A 15,798-nucleotide genomic window follows, 5' to 3' on the forward strand; every position below is an offset into this window, starting at 1 on the left:
TGTGTATCCGTTGGTGTGTTTTTACATTGCCCAATCGGGAGAAACTCTTGCCACATTAAGAGAAGAAGTAAGGCTTCTCTCCTCTGTGTGTTCTCTGATGACCCTTTTAGCTCAGCTGTTGATAAATAACAAAATCTACAGTCATATCAGTGATAAGGCTTCTCTCCTTTCTGATTACCTTGGTGTCTTTTTAACTGGGCCAGTCGAGAGAAACTCTTTCCACAGTCAGAGCAGGAGTAAGGCTTCTCTCCTTTCTGATTACCTTGGTGTCTTTTTAACTGGGCCAGTTGAGAGAAACTCTTTCCACAGTCAGAGCAGGAGTAAGGCTTCCCTCCCGTGTGTGTTCTCTGATGAACTTTTAGGTCAGTTGATGTTGTGAAGCATTTTACACAATCAGAGCAGGAGTAAGGCTTCTCTCCTGTATGTATACGTTCATGTCTTTTTAAGTTTTCCAGTAGAGAGAAACTCTTTCCACAGTCAGAGCAGGAGTAAGGTTTCACTCCTGTATGTATACGTCTCCAAAGTGGTCTGAAATCAAGATGACTGCAGGTCTCAATCCCAAACTAATGGGGGGAAATGTCTCCATCTAATAAGATGGTATTTAGAGGTATGGAGAAAAACTAGTTGGACAAACTTTACTATTGGGGAGAACAAATTCTATTAACATACATACAGTGCATTCAGAAAGTATTCAGACCCCTTCCCTTTTTCCACATTTTGTTACGTTACAGCCTTATTCTAAAATTGATTAAATAAATCATTTTCCTCATCAATCTACACACAATACCCCATAATAACAAAGTAAAAACAGGTTTTAATTTTTTTTGCAAATGTATGAAACTAAAAAACAGAAATACCTTATTTCAGACCCTTTGCTATGAGACTTGAAATTGAGCTCAGGTCCATCCTGTTCCCATTGACCATCCTTGACAACTTGATTTGAGTCCACCTTTGGTAAATTCACGTATGGTTCCCAATCAGAGACAACAATAGACAGCTGCCTCTGATTGGAAACCATACCTGGCCAAAACATAGAAATAAAATACATAGAATGCCCATCCCACACCCTGACCTAAACAAAATAGAGAAATAAACCGTCTCTCTAGGTCAGGGCGTGGCAGATTTGGAAAGGAACACACCTGTCTATATAAGGTCCCACAGTTGATTGTGCATGTCAGAGCTTGAGAGGATCTGCAGAGAGGAATGGGAGAAACTCCCAAATACAGGTGTGCCAAGCTTGTAGCTTCATACCCAGGAAGCCTCGAGGCTGTAATCACTGCAAAAGGTGATTCAACAAAGTACTGAGTAAAGAGTCTGAATACTTATGTAAATGTGATGTTTCAGTATTTAACATTTTTGCAAACATTTCTAAAAACCTGTTTTTGCTTTGTCATTTTTGGGGGTATTGTGTGTAGATTGAGGTAAAAAAACAATTTAATCCATTTTAGAATAAGTCTGTAATGTAACAACATGTGGAAAAAGTCAAAGGAGCTGAATACTTTTAGAATGGTCTGTAGTCCAGTAAAGATGTACGTAACAAGTCACATAATAAGTTACATGAACTCACTCTGTGAGCAATAATATAACTAGAGACAAAGTCTTTCCTGCCAGGAGACGTAGCCAGGAAAACTCCTGGTCCCTAATAGAAGACCAGAGGATTCAGTGGTGTCACTCTGGTCTTCTAGAACCAAGAGGGTGTCCTGCAGGTAAACAAGACACCACTGAATCCTCTGGTCTTCCAGAACCAAGAGGGTGGCCTGCAGGTAAACAAGACACCACTGAATCATCTGGTCTTCTAGAACCAAGAGGGTGTCCTGCAGGTAAACAAGACACCACTGAATCCTCTGGTCTTCTAGAACCAAGAGGGTGTCCTGCAGGTAAACAAGACACCACTGAATCCTCTGGTCTTCTAGAACCAAGAGGGTGTCCTGCAGGTAAACAAGACACCACTGAATCCTCTGGTCTTCTAGAACCAAGAGGGTGGCTGCAGGTAAACAAGACACCACTGAATCCTCTGGTCTTCTAGAACCAAGAGGGTGACCTGCAGTGATTGTGTATTTGTAACATTCTGACACTGTGTTTCAATAGTGCTTTGATGAAGAAGCTCCAAAACTCTTTAACATTTAATATTGTTGAAGGGAATAAGCTGTTATCCTGAACTTTCTTTAACAACTGGACAATTCCACAGTAACGGAGTGACACTGAGACTCAGATTTACACTTTAAAATGTCAAACAGAATGAGGGTTTGTGCTCTTTGTGATGTCATTCTGTTACCAAACTTTGCATCTGCACTGTTCTTCAAGTAAATGTGTTTAATTGTTTAATTATTTCGTTTTTTATTAAAAGTTGTCGTTGTGCATAGAGTTGTACGTTTTTTTTAACACTGAAAGCAACAACAACCACCGCAGAGAAGTTGGCTGCATAGACCGACAGACAGACAGACAGACAGGTTGTTTACTATGACTGGATGAAGGGATGCAGTGTTGAAGGCTTCCTTTAGGTCTCCTGGTCTCTTGGGATTTAAACTGTGAATACAGAGAGATAGTCCTAACCATTCAATCAATGTTCACAACAAACAGTCATCATTAACACTATACTGAGTGGAGACTATGGACATAATATAATATAATTTAATACAATATAATATAATGACTAGAATAGAATAACCTGTTATGGCTAGGGGGCAGTATTTTCACGGCTGGATAAAAAACGTATCCGAATTAATCTGGTTACTACTCCTGCCCAGTAACTAGAATATGCATATAATTATTGGCTTTGGATATAAAACACTCCAAAGTTTCTAAAACTGTTTGAATGGTGTCTGTGAGTATAACAGAACTCAAATGGCAGGTCAAAACCTGAGAGATTCCTTTACAGGAAGTGGCCTGTCTGACCATTTCTTGAACCTCTTTGCCATCTCTATCTTTTACAAAGGATCTCTGCTCTAACGTGACACTTCCTACGTCTTCCATGGGCGCTCAGAGCCCGGGAAAAACCTGAATGTCGTCATCCCAGCCCCAGGCTGAAACACATTATCGCCTTTCTCAAGTGGCCGATCAAGGGAATGTGAGCTTAGGCGCGTGCCCTGGCCGCCCCCGTCTTTGTGATTTTTCCTCTGTTTGCCGAAAAGGAGATTCCCGGTCGGAATATTATCGCTTTTTTACGAGATAAATTGCATAAAAATTGATTTTAAACAGCGGTTGACATGCTTCGAAGTACGGTAATGGAATATTTTGATTTTTTTTGTCACGAATTGCGCCATGTGCGCGACCCTGATTTACCATTCGGATAGTGTCTGGGACGCACGAACAAAACGCCGCAATTCGGATATAACGATGGATTATTTTGGACCAAACCAACATTTGTTATTGAAGTAGCAGTCCTGGGAGTGCATTCTGACGAAGACAACAAAGGTAATAACATTTTTGTTATAGTAAATCTGATTTTGGTGAAGGCAAAACTTGCCGGGTATCTAAATAGCTAGCCCGTGATGGCTGGGCTATGTACTTAGAATATTGCAAAATGTGCTTTCACCGAAAAGCTATTTTAAAATCGGACATATCGAGTGCATAGAGGAGTTCTGTATCTATAATTCTTAAAATAATTGTTATGCTTTTTGTGAACGTTTATCGTGAGTAATTTAGTAAATTGTTAGTAAATTCCCCGGAAGTTTGCGGGGGGTATGCTAGTTCTGAACGTCACATGCTAATGTAAAAAGCTGTTTTTTGATATAAATATGAACTTGATTGAACAAAACATGCATGTATTGTATAACATAATGTCCTAGGTGTGTCATCTGATGAAGATCATCAAAGGTTAGTGCTGCATTTAGCTGTCTTCTGGGTTTTTGTGACATTATATGCTAGCTTGAAAAATGGGTGTCTGATTATTTCTGGCTGGGTACTCTGCTGACATAATCTAATGTTTTGCTTTCGCTGTAAAGCCTTTTTGAAATCGGACAGTGTGGTTAGATAAAGGAGAGTCTTGTCTTTAAAATGCTGTGAAATAGTCATATGTTTGAAAAATTGAAGTTTTTGTATTTTTGAGGAATTTGTAATTCGCGCCACGCCTATCATTGGATATTGGAGCAGGTGTTCCGCTAGCGGAACGTCTATATGTAAGAGGATTAGGGTGTTGACATGAAATCACAGCCAGATGTTTGGACTTGACAGTGTGTCTCTATACCTCTCAGTCTCTAAACCACTAGGATACCTGTCACCTTGACAGTGTGTCTCTATACCTCTCAGTCATCAAACCACTAGGATACCTGCCACCTTGACAGTGTGTCTCTATACCTCGCAGTCTCTGAAGACACCCAGCCATGGTTAGGATTATTAGAGAAACTTTTCCTGCTGAAAGACAGTTTCATTTCATCTGGTTTCAGAAATAATGTATAGGATATGTTCATAACCCCGTCCACCTATAAGATGTGGGGGGATCTGTATGACTAAGAAGAGATACAAAGAACTCTGATTGTAAAACGTCTTCTCTTTTTAGTCCTAGATATGTCTATGGTTACTGCTGAATGTAGTACCTCTAACCCTGATCCTAGACCTAACAGTAGTAACCACACTGTAATGTTAGAACACATAAGTGTATTATAAGGCATTATAAAGGTCATTAAAATAATTATAATATGTACTGCAGAGAAACTGTTACCCTTTATATATTCTAACAACTCACATTTGTTAGATTTATTCTATATTAAGGGCCCTAACCTAGGAAGAAAAATATTTGTCTCCCTCTAGACGTTGTATGCAGTTCTCTCTCTCTCCCTCCCTGCACCGCTCCTTCCCGCGTTCCCTCCCTCTAACCCCTCCTTCCCTCTAACCCCACCCCTCTGGCAGAACCAGGAAGTCCCTCCCCCTCCCACAAACTCTCTTCTGTGGAAACGAAACTGATCTGAGTCTCTGTCTCGTCTGTCTGTTTGAGAGTGAACAACCGTCCAAATGGCTCAGCACGGAGTTCTACTGGACCAGGACCAGTTCTGTTGTTCTGTCTGTCTGGATCTACTGAAGGAACCAGTCACCATCCCCTGTGGACACAGTTACTGTAGAAGCTGTATTGAGGACTGCTGGGAGCAGGATGTTCTGAAAGGGGTCTATAGCTGTCCTCAGTGCAGAGAGACCTTCACTCCAAGGCCTAATCTGAGGAAAAATAACATGTTGGCTGAGCTGGTGGAGAAACTGAGGAAGACAGGACTCCAGGCTGCTGCCTGTCCTGCTCTGTGCTATGCTGGACCTGGAGATGTGGTGTGTGATGTCTGCCCTGGGACCAGAAAGCAGAAAGCCCTCATGTCCTGTCTGGCATGTCTGGCCTCTTACTGTGAGACTCACCTCCAATCTCACTATGAATCTTCTGCTTTGAAGAAGCACAAGCTGGTCAAAGCCACCGCACAACTACAGGAGAAGATCTGCTCTCATCATGACAAACTGCTGGAGGTTTACTGTCGTACCGATCAGCAGTGTATCTGTTATCTGTGTACAATGGATGAACATAAAGGCCATGATACAGTGTCAGCTGCAGCAGAGAGGACTGAGAAACAGGTAAGACCAGAACAACTTGTTGGTGACTGTCTGATAAACAAAGAATTAAAGATACAGTAGGAACTAAGCCTGTATGAATATGAGATCATTCAAATGAAATTGATCCACAACAGAACAAATATGAACACAAACCTTGAGTATATAGAGATGTTAACCCAGATTCTCCAAATGTATCACCATTTTCTAAAGTCAAACACCATTATCATTCAATATCAATCACCGTTATCGTTTGTTATCAAACACCGTGATCATTTGTTATCGAACACCCAATAAGCTCCCTGATTTGTGTTCTGTTAAAACTATAATCATTCACACAACAATAATAATATATTTTCACACAGACACTTTCACAATATTTTAATTCCTATTTTTAGCAACTGAGGTTATTCTTCAACAACACAGACCCCAAAGCAAGTCAAGAAGAGGAAATAGATTTATTTGAGCAGGACAAATCCTAGCTGCTATGCTGAAAATTAGACTTTCAGTCTTCCCTGTCCTACAGATTTTCACAACAGAACAAAGGACAGGATGCCACTTATAACCCCCCACCCTAGCCTGGGGTTGGCCAATCAGAAGTCCTTGCTGCAGGACAAGTATCCCACTCCAGACTCAATGTACAGACCAATGAAAACGTGACACACGTAGCTCTGAGTTCATGGCTGACATTCCACAGATCCTAACAGATGTTGAACTGAAACCCAACTCCTATTTACAATTCCCTATTGACTATTAGTACTCTAGTTTTTAGTCCTCTCATCCTCTGCGTTGTGTATTTATCTTCAAAATATTCTTATACTATCTTCTATGGGCCCTATGTCACATTACTATACTATTGATCTACTGGACTAATAAAGTTTGATAGCTCATTGAAGAGTGATTCTCCACAGAGGCAGCTGGGGATGAATCAGCAGAAGGTCCAGCAGAGATTCCAGGAGAGAGAGAAGGAGCTGAAGGAACTCCAATAGGCTGTGGAGTCTTTCAAGGTGAGTATTGTTGACCAGAGGAGACACACCATTTCACTTCTCTCCTCCAGTCAGAGAGAGGGAGAGGGGCCCCTATCCAATCCCACTGACCCCACTGTTGGGAACAGGCTGTCTGGACCCCTTTCAGAGAATTGACTGCTTAATGTTACTGACGGGATATGAACCCAGGTCTACCGCGGGATAAACCAACATCTTGACCATTCCACCAAGAGAACATTCCCTATTGGGCCGACACTGATTTTGAAGTCACAGGCAGGGGTACCTCATCACATAACCATGACCGACTCATGTCCCCTATACATCTAGACGTTCCGCTAGCGGAACACCTGCTCCAATATCCAATGATAGGCGTGGCGCGAATTACAAATTCCTCAAAAATACAAAAACTTCAATTTTTCAAACATATGACTATTTCACAGCATTTTAAAGACAAGACTCTCCTTTATCTAACCACACTGTCCGATTTCAAAAAGGCTTTACAGCGAAAGCAAGACATTAGATTATGTCAGCAGAGTACCAAGCCAGAAATAATCAGACACCCATTTTTCAAGCTAGCATATAATGTCACAAAAACCCAGAAGACAGCTAAATGCAGCACTAACCTTTGATGATCTTCATCAGATGACACACCTAGGACATTATGTTATACAATACATGCATGTTTTGTTCAATCAAGTTCATATTTATATCAAAAAACAGCTTTTTACATTAGCATGTGACGTTCAGAACTAGCATACCCCCCGCAAACTTCCGGGGAATTTGCTAACAATTTACTAAATTACTCACGATAAACGTTCACAAAAAGAATAACAATTATTTTAAGAATTATAGATACAGACCTCCTCTATGCACTCGATATGTCCGATTTTAAAATAGCTTTTTGGTGAAAGCACATTTTGCAATATTCTAAGTACATAGCCCAGGCATCACGGGCTAGCTATTTAGACACCCGGCAAGTTTAGCACTCACCAATATCAGATTTACTATTATAAAAGTTTGATTACCTTTTGTTGTCTTCGTCAGAATGCACTCCCAGGACTGCTACTTCAATAACAAATGTTGGTTTGGTCCAAAATAATCCATCGTTATATCCGAATAGCGCCGTTTTGTTCGTGCGTCCCAGACACTATCCGAATGGTAAAGAAGGGTCGTGCGCATGGCGCCATTCGTGACAAAAAAAATCTAAATATTCCATTACCGTACTTCGAAGCATGTCAACCGCTGTTTAAAATAAATTTTTATGCCATTTTTCTCGTAAAAAAGCGATAATATTCTGACCGGGAATGTCCATTTAGCTAAACAGAGGAAAGAAACAAAGCTTTCGGTCGACGCGGGCACGAGCCTGAGTCTCACAGTACTGTAACCAGCCACTACCCAAACGCGCTACTTTTTTTCAGCCAGAGCCTGCAAAGCCACGATTCAGCTTTTTGCCGCCTTCTGAGAACCTATGGCAGCCGTAGGAAGTGTCACGGGACAGCTAAGATCCTCACTCTTCAATAAACAGAGACAAGAAGAACGACACCTTGTCAGACAGGCCACTTCCTGCATGAAATCTTTTCAGGTTTTTGCCTGCCATATGAGTTCTGTTATACTCACAGACACCATTCAAACAGTTTTAGAAACTTTAGGGTGTTTTCTATCCAAAGCCAATAATTAAATGCATATTCTAGTTACTGGGCAGGAGTAGTAACCAGATTAAATCGGTTACGTTTTTTATCCAGCCGTGAAAATACTGCCCCTAGCCATAACAGGTTAACATGGAGCTCTCTCTCTCTCAATTCAATTCAAAGATCTTTATTGGCGTGGGAAACATATGTTTACAATGCCAAAGCAGGTGGAATAAATACTAAACAAAAGTGAAATAAAGTCTCAGAAATTAACAGTAAACTTTTTACTCACAAAATGTTCAAAGGAATAGACATTTCAAATGTTATAATTCAAGTGCATACAGAGAGAGCCGTGCGCCAGACTGAGTTCTGGAGGTGAAATGGAAATGAATGAGGGAGAGTTAAGTGAGGTAGAAGGTGCGGAGAAGAGCTCAGAACCGGAGCCTGGCATCAATGGACATGATCAAGAAGAACCTGGTGCAGTAGGAGTTACATGTTAGTAGAAATTGGATCCATACCTTTTGGCAGATCCATTTGTGGTTTCAGGGTGGGAGGGAAAGGAGTTGGGTGCAGTTGAATCAGTGAGTCACTGTCTGTCCTTTTGAGTCTTTACCCAACAAAGTCATGTTAGGATATATCAGTTATCCTGTTAGTCTTTGTGCTGAATCCACTGAGCTGTTTCAGGTGCAATGTTTATGGTCACGTTGCAGCTGTTTGCAGGAGGGTGATTCCAAGATGTGGGAAGTGTGCAGGAGGTCATGGGATAGAGGACTGTGTAGTTTCAGTGGATAAGGTTGTGTGTGTCAACTGTAGGGGTGGCCATGTTGCTGGGGATCAGAAGTGTCCTGTGAGAGAGAGGCAGGTTGAGGTGGCTAGAGTCAGAGTAGTGCAGAAGGTGGCGTATGCTGAGGCATTGTAGAAAGTAGAGGAGGATGGGTCAAGGGTGAGGAATCCTGAGAGGATCCCTGTGAGTAGTAGATCTGTGCCAGCACAGAGGGATATGCCAACGAGGGATGTTCAGTTGAATTCAGAAGTGTACATACACTTAGGTTGGAGTCATTAAAGTCATTAAAACTCATTTTCAACCACTTCTCAAATTTCTTGTTAACAAACTATAGTTTTGGCAAGTCGGTTAGGGCATCTACTTCGTGCATGACACAAGTAATTTTTCCAACAATTGTTTACAGACAGATTATTTCACTTATAATTCCAGTGGATCAAAAGTTTGGGTCTTCCAAATGGACAATGACCCCAAGCATACTTCCAAAGTTGTGGCAAAATGGCTTAAGGAAAACAAAGTCAAGGTATTGGATTGGCCATCACAAAGCCCTGACCTCCATCCTATAGAAATGTGTGGGCAGAACTGAAAAAGCATATTTTCTAACAGGTCTACTTTCTTCACTGCCTCAGCATACGCCACCTTCTGCACTACTCTGACTCTAGCCACCTCAACCTGCCTCTCTCTCACCGGACACTTCTGATCCCCAGCAACATGGCCACCCCTACAGTTGGCACACACAACCTTATCCACTGAAACTACACAGTCCTCTATCCCATGACCTCCTGCACACTTCCCACATCTTGGAATCACCCTCCTGCAACTATTGGAGGTATTCATGTTATTCTGGAGAAATGAGAGAATGGGTGTAGTAGTGAGATTCTGCTGGGTCCCAGCACATTCAGGTGTGGAAGGGAATGAAATTGTAGACCAGTTAGCTAAAAGAGCTTTGAAACAAGATATAATATATATTAATGTTCCACTGGGTAGAGGTGAGGACAAATGTAAAATCCGAGACATTTTGATAGATGTGTTGCAGAAGAGATGGGACTGTGAGCACAAGGGACGGCATTTATATGTCCTCTAAAGGTCGGTGGTCCAAGGTTCAAAGGTCAGATTAGGAAGGAAGAGGTGGTGTTTACTCGATTGTGCTTAGGACATTGTACATTAACTGGTCCTTACATCTGGTTGGCAGCATGTGAATGGTTTGTGTCTGGAGGGTATTGTCAATGAAACGGTGGAGCATGTGTTGTTATATTGTTGTAAGGATGTTGAAGAGAGGGAAAGATTGAAGTGTAGGGTCATTGAGGTTGGATGGGGTTGGGGGGTTTGGAAGGGATTTGGGGGATGGGGGAGGGTCTATTAGAAGTTAGTAGGACTCTTTTTTATTTTCTCAGAAGTACTGAGTTAGGTAGGAGGATTTAGAAATGGTGTAAACCGTGATTGAACACACTCCAGCACAGTAGGTGGCGCCGTGCACCTTTAACGTTGGTTTGCGGACCACCATTATATCATAGAAGAAGAAGGTGTTGTGTGAGGGTGTTGTGGTTCCTGAGGAGGGCTACTATTCTTTTTGCGTATTTTCCAAATGTATTTTGTAGTTGTTAACCTGTTAGGGCTAGGGGGCAGTATTGACACGGCTGGATAAAAAACATACCCGATTTAATCTGGTTACCACTCCTACCCAGTAACTAGAATATGCATATACTTATTACATATGGATAGAAAACACCCTACATTTTCTAAAACTGTTTGAATGGTGTCTGTGAGTATAACAGAACTCAAATGGCAGGTCAAAACCTGAGAGATTCCTTTACAGGAAGTGGCCTGTCTGACCATTTCTTGAACTTCTTTTCCATCTCTATCATTTACTAAGGATCTCTGCTCTAACGTGACACTTCCCACGTCGTCCATAGGCGCTCAGAGCCCGGGAAAAAACAGAATGTCGTCATTCCAGCCCCAAGCTGAAACACATTATCGCCTTTCTCAAGTGGCCGATCAAGGGACACTGGGCTTATGCGCGTGACCCGACCGCCCCCGCCTTTGGGATTTTTTCCTCTGTTTGCCGAAAAGGAGATTCCCTGTCGAAATATTATCGCTTTTCTACGAGAAAAATGTCGTAAAAATTGATTTTAAACAGCGGTTGACATGCTTCGAAGTACGGTAATGGAATATTTAGAATTTTATTGTCACGAATTGCGCCATGCGCGACACTTCTTTACTATTTCGGATAGTGTCTGGAACGCATACGAACAAAACGCCGCTATTCGGATATAACGATGGATTATTTTGGACCAAACCAACATTTGTTATTGAAGTAGCAGTCCTGGGTGTGCATTCTGACGAAGACAACAAAAGGTAATCAAACTTTTATAATAGTAAATATGATTATGATGAGTGCTAAACCTGATGGGTGTCTAAATAGCTAGCCCTGTGATGCCGGGCTATCTACTGAGAATATTGCAAAATGTGCTTTAACCGAAAAGCTATTTTAAAATCGGACACATCGAGTGCATAGAGGAGTTCTGTATCTATAATTCTTAAAATAATTGTTATGCTTTTTGTGAACGTTTATCGTGAGTAATTTAGTAAATTCACCGGCAGTGTTCGGTGGGAATGCTAGTCACATGCTAGTCATATGCTAATGTGAAAAGCTGTTTTTTTTATATAAATATGAACTTGATTGAACAAAACATGCATGTATTGTATAACATAATGTCCTAGGGTTGTCATCTGATGAAGATCATCAAAGGTTAGTGCTAAATTTAGCTGTGGTTTGGGTTTATGTGACATTATATGCTAGCTTGAAAAATGGGTGTCTGATTATTTCTGGCTGGGTACTCTGCTGACATAATCTAATGTTTTGCTTTCGTTGTAAAGCCTTTTTGAAATCGGACAGTGTGGTTAGATAAAGGAGAGTCGTGTCTTTAAAATGCTGTGAAATAGTCATATGTTTGAAAAATTGAATTTTTTGTATTTTTGAGGAATTTGTAATTCGCGCCACGCCTATCATTGGATATTGGAGCAGGTGTTCCGCTAGCGGAACGTCTAGATGTACAGGAAGCCAGTGTAGAGGCGCTAGCACTGGAGTAAAATGATCACATTTTTTGGTTCTAGTCAAGAGTCTAGCAGCCGTGTTTAGCACTAACTGGATTTTATTTAGTGCTTTATCCAGGTAGCCGGAAAGTAGAGCATTGCAATAGTCTAACCTAGAAATGACAATAGCATGGATAATTCTTTCTGCAAACATTTTTGGACAGAAAGTTTCAGATTTTTGCAATGTTACGTAGATGCAAAAAAGCTGTCCTTGAAACAGTCTTGATATGTTCGTCAACAGAGATCAAGTCCAGAGTAACGCCGAGTAACGCCGAGGTCCTTCACAGTTTTTTATTTGAGACGACTGTACAACCATCAAGAATAATTGTCAGATTCAACAGAAGATATCTTTGTTTCTTGGGACCTAGAACAAGCATCTGTTTGTCCAAGTTTAAAAGTAGAACATTTGCCGCCATCCACTTCCTTATGTCGGAAACACAGGCTTCGAGGGAGGGCAATTTTGGGGCTTCACCATGTTTCATCGAAATGTTCAGCTGAGTGCCTCCCGGGTAGTGCAGTGGTCTAAGGCGCTAGCTGTGCCACCAGAGACTCTGGGTTCGAGCTGGCTGTGACCGGGATGCCCATGTAGCGGCTCACAATTGGCCCAGCGTTGTCCGGGTTAGGGAGGGTTTGGCCGGCAGGGATATCCTTGTCTCATCGCGCACTAGCGACTCCTGTGGCGGGCTGGGCGCAGTGCACGCTGAGCAGGTCGCTTGGTGTACGGTGTTTCCTCTGACACATTGGTGTGGCTGGCTTCTGAGTTGGATGTGCGTTGTGTCAAGAAGCAGTGCGGCTTGTTTGGGTTGTGTTTCGGAGGACGCATGGCTCTTGACCTTCGCCTCTCCCGAGTCCGTACGGGAGTTGCAGCGATGAGACAAGACAGTAACTACTAACAATTGTATACCAAGAAAAAGGGGGTAAAATTATTATTATTTTTGAAATAAAGAAATGTACAGATGGGTGTCATCGCATAGCAGTGAAAGTTAACATTATGTTTCTGAATGACATCACCAAGAGGTAAAATATATAGTGCAAACAATAGTGGTCCTAAAACGGAGCCTTGAGGAACACCGAAATTTACAGTTGATTTGTCAGAGAACAAAACATCCACAGAGACAAACTGATATCTTTCGGACAGATAAGATCGAATCCAGGCCAGAACTTGTCCGTGTAGACCAACTTGGGTTTCCAATCTCTCCAAAAGAATGTGGTGATTGATGGTGTCAAAAGCAGCACTAAGGTCTCGGCGCACGAGGACAGATGCAGAGCCTCGGTCTGACGCCATTAAAAGGTAATTTACCACCTTCACAGGTGCAGTCTCAGTGCTATGATGGGGTCTAAACCAGACTGAAGCGTTTCGTATACATTTCTTGTCTTCAGTACATCTAGTCTATGAGACCAGGCTGTCTATACACAAGGACACAGTGCAGAAGAGATACATATTTTTTGGCGCCAACCTGTCACTCAAACATTGAAACTTTTGGCAGCACTAAAGGCAGCACTAACCTTTGATGATCTTCATCAGATGAAACTCCTAAGACATTATGTTATACATTACATGCATGTTTTGATCAATCAAGTTCATATTTACATTATCTTGTGATGTTCAGAACTAGCATACCCACCGAAAAGTTCCGGTGAATTTACTAAATTATTCATGATAAACGTTGACAAAATACATAACAATTATTTTAAGAATTATAGATTCAGAACTCCTTTATGCAATCACTATGTCCGATTTTAAAAAAGCTTTTCGGCGAAAGCACATTTTGCAATATTCTGAGTATATAGCTCGGCCATCACGGCTAGCTATTTTGACATATGCCAACTTCGGGGTCACCTAAACTCATAATTACTATTAGAAAAATTGGATTACCTTTGCTGTTCTTCGTCAGAATGCACTCCCAGGACGTCTACTTCAACTACAAATGTTGTTTTGGTTCCAAATAATCCATAGTTATATCCAAATACCTCCGTTTTGTTCATGCGTTCAGGTCACTATCCGAAGGGTAACGCGCGAGCGCATTTCGTGACAAAAAATTAGTAAATATTCCATTACCGTACTTAGAAGCATGTCAAACGCTGTTTAAAATACATTTTTATGCGATTTTTCTCTTAAAAAAAGCGATAATATTCCGGCCGGGAGTCGTTGTTTTCGTTCAAAGACTGAAAATGTAAACATGGAGTCGTCTCGTGCACGCGTGCCCCAGTCTCATTGTGCTCAGATAGACCACTTACAAAATGCGCTACTGTTTTTCAGCCATGTCATCATTCCACGTTCTGGCGCCTTCTGAGAGCCTATGGGAGCCTGAGAAAATGTCACGTTACCGCAGAGATCCCCTGTTTTGGATAGAGATGATCAAGAAGGCCAAGAAATGGTCAGAGAGGGCGCTTCCTGTTTGGAATCTTCACAGGTTTTGGCCTGCCAAATGAGTTCTGTTATACTCACAGACACCATTCAAACAGTTTTAGAAACTTTAGGGTGTTTTCTATCCAAATCAAACAATTGTATGCATATTCTAGTTTCTGGGCAGGAGTAATAAACAGATTAAATCGGGTACGTTTTTTATCCAGCCGTGAATATACTGCCCCCTATCCATAAAAGGTTCAAATGGGCACGTATTTTTTTCAAAAATCGCTGTAGCGCCCCCTATCCTAGGCGACCGTCAAGAGGTCAAGAGGTCCTCTACTCATAACTCTGTCTGAAAACACCCTAAGAGATCCAGATCAGTGATTCTGCACCTTGCATTGCTCAATCTGACCCCTTAAACAAACTGATGTCTGTTTCTCACTATAGAGCAGAGTCAAGCCAAGCAGGGCCAAACTGGCCTGGTTACACATCCACCAGAGTTGCTGGAACTGAAATATAAAATATCAGAGCCAGTACAGTTGAGGCCCTATTGTGTGAATCAGGCTTGATTGTTGTTGTCCCCTGCAGGTGATGAGAACAGCAGTACCCTGAGGTCTCTGTATTACCCCCCGGTGAGGAGTGACAGGGTGAAGGAGGGCCAGCTGTGCTGTGGAGAACACTGACTACGGCAGCATCACCCTGGTCTTCTAGAACCAAGAGGGTGGCCTGCAGGTTAACAAGACACCACTGAATCCTCTGGTCTTCTAGAACCAAGAGGGTGGCCTGCAGGTAAACAAGACACCACTGAATCCTCTGGTCTTCTAGAACCAAGAGGGTGTCCTGCAGGTAAACAAGACACCACTGAATCCTCTGGTCTTCTAGAACCAAGAGGGTGACCTGCAGGAAAACAAGACACCACTGAATCCTCTGGTCTTCTAGAACCAAGAGGGTGACCTGCAGGTAAACAAGACACCACTGAATCCTCTGGTCTTCTAGAACCAAGAGGGTGGACTGCAGGTAAACAAGACACCACTGGATCCTCTGGTCTTCTAGAACCAAGAGGGTGTCCTGCAGGTAATCAAGACACCACTGAATCCTCTGCAGCTTCTATTAGGGGACAGGAGTTTTCCTGGCTACGTCTCCTGGCAGGAAAAACTTTGTCTCTAGTTATATTATTATTATAATTGAATTTACCAAAGGTGGACTCGATTCAAGTTGTAGAAACATCTCAAGGATGATCAATGGAAACAGGATGCATCTAAGCTATATTTTGAGTCTCATAGCAAAGGGTCTGAAAAAATATATATATATTATTTTTTCTTTCATACATTTGCAAAATTTTCTATAAATCTGTTTTCGCTTTGTCATTATGGGGTAGTGTGATATCATTATGGGGTAGTGTGATGTATTTTTGGGGTAGTGTGACATCAATATGAG

General features: G+C 41.8%; 1 pseudogene; it reads left to right on the forward strand.

The window, feature by feature from the left end:
* The first annotated feature begins 4,910 nt into the window (after positions 1–4,910).
* On the forward strand, positions 4,911–15,044 carry LOC123731783 (E3 ubiquitin-protein ligase TRIM47-like; annotated as a pseudogene).
* The last annotated feature ends 754 nt before the right edge of the window (positions 15,045–15,798 follow it).

The sequence above is a fragment of the Salmo salar genome, unplaced genomic scaffold (assembly GCF_905237065.1).
Source record: "Salmo salar unplaced genomic scaffold, Ssal_v3.1, whole genome shotgun sequence".
In the NCBI taxonomy this organism is placed as follows: domain Eukaryota; kingdom Metazoa; phylum Chordata; class Actinopteri; order Salmoniformes; family Salmonidae; genus Salmo; species Salmo salar.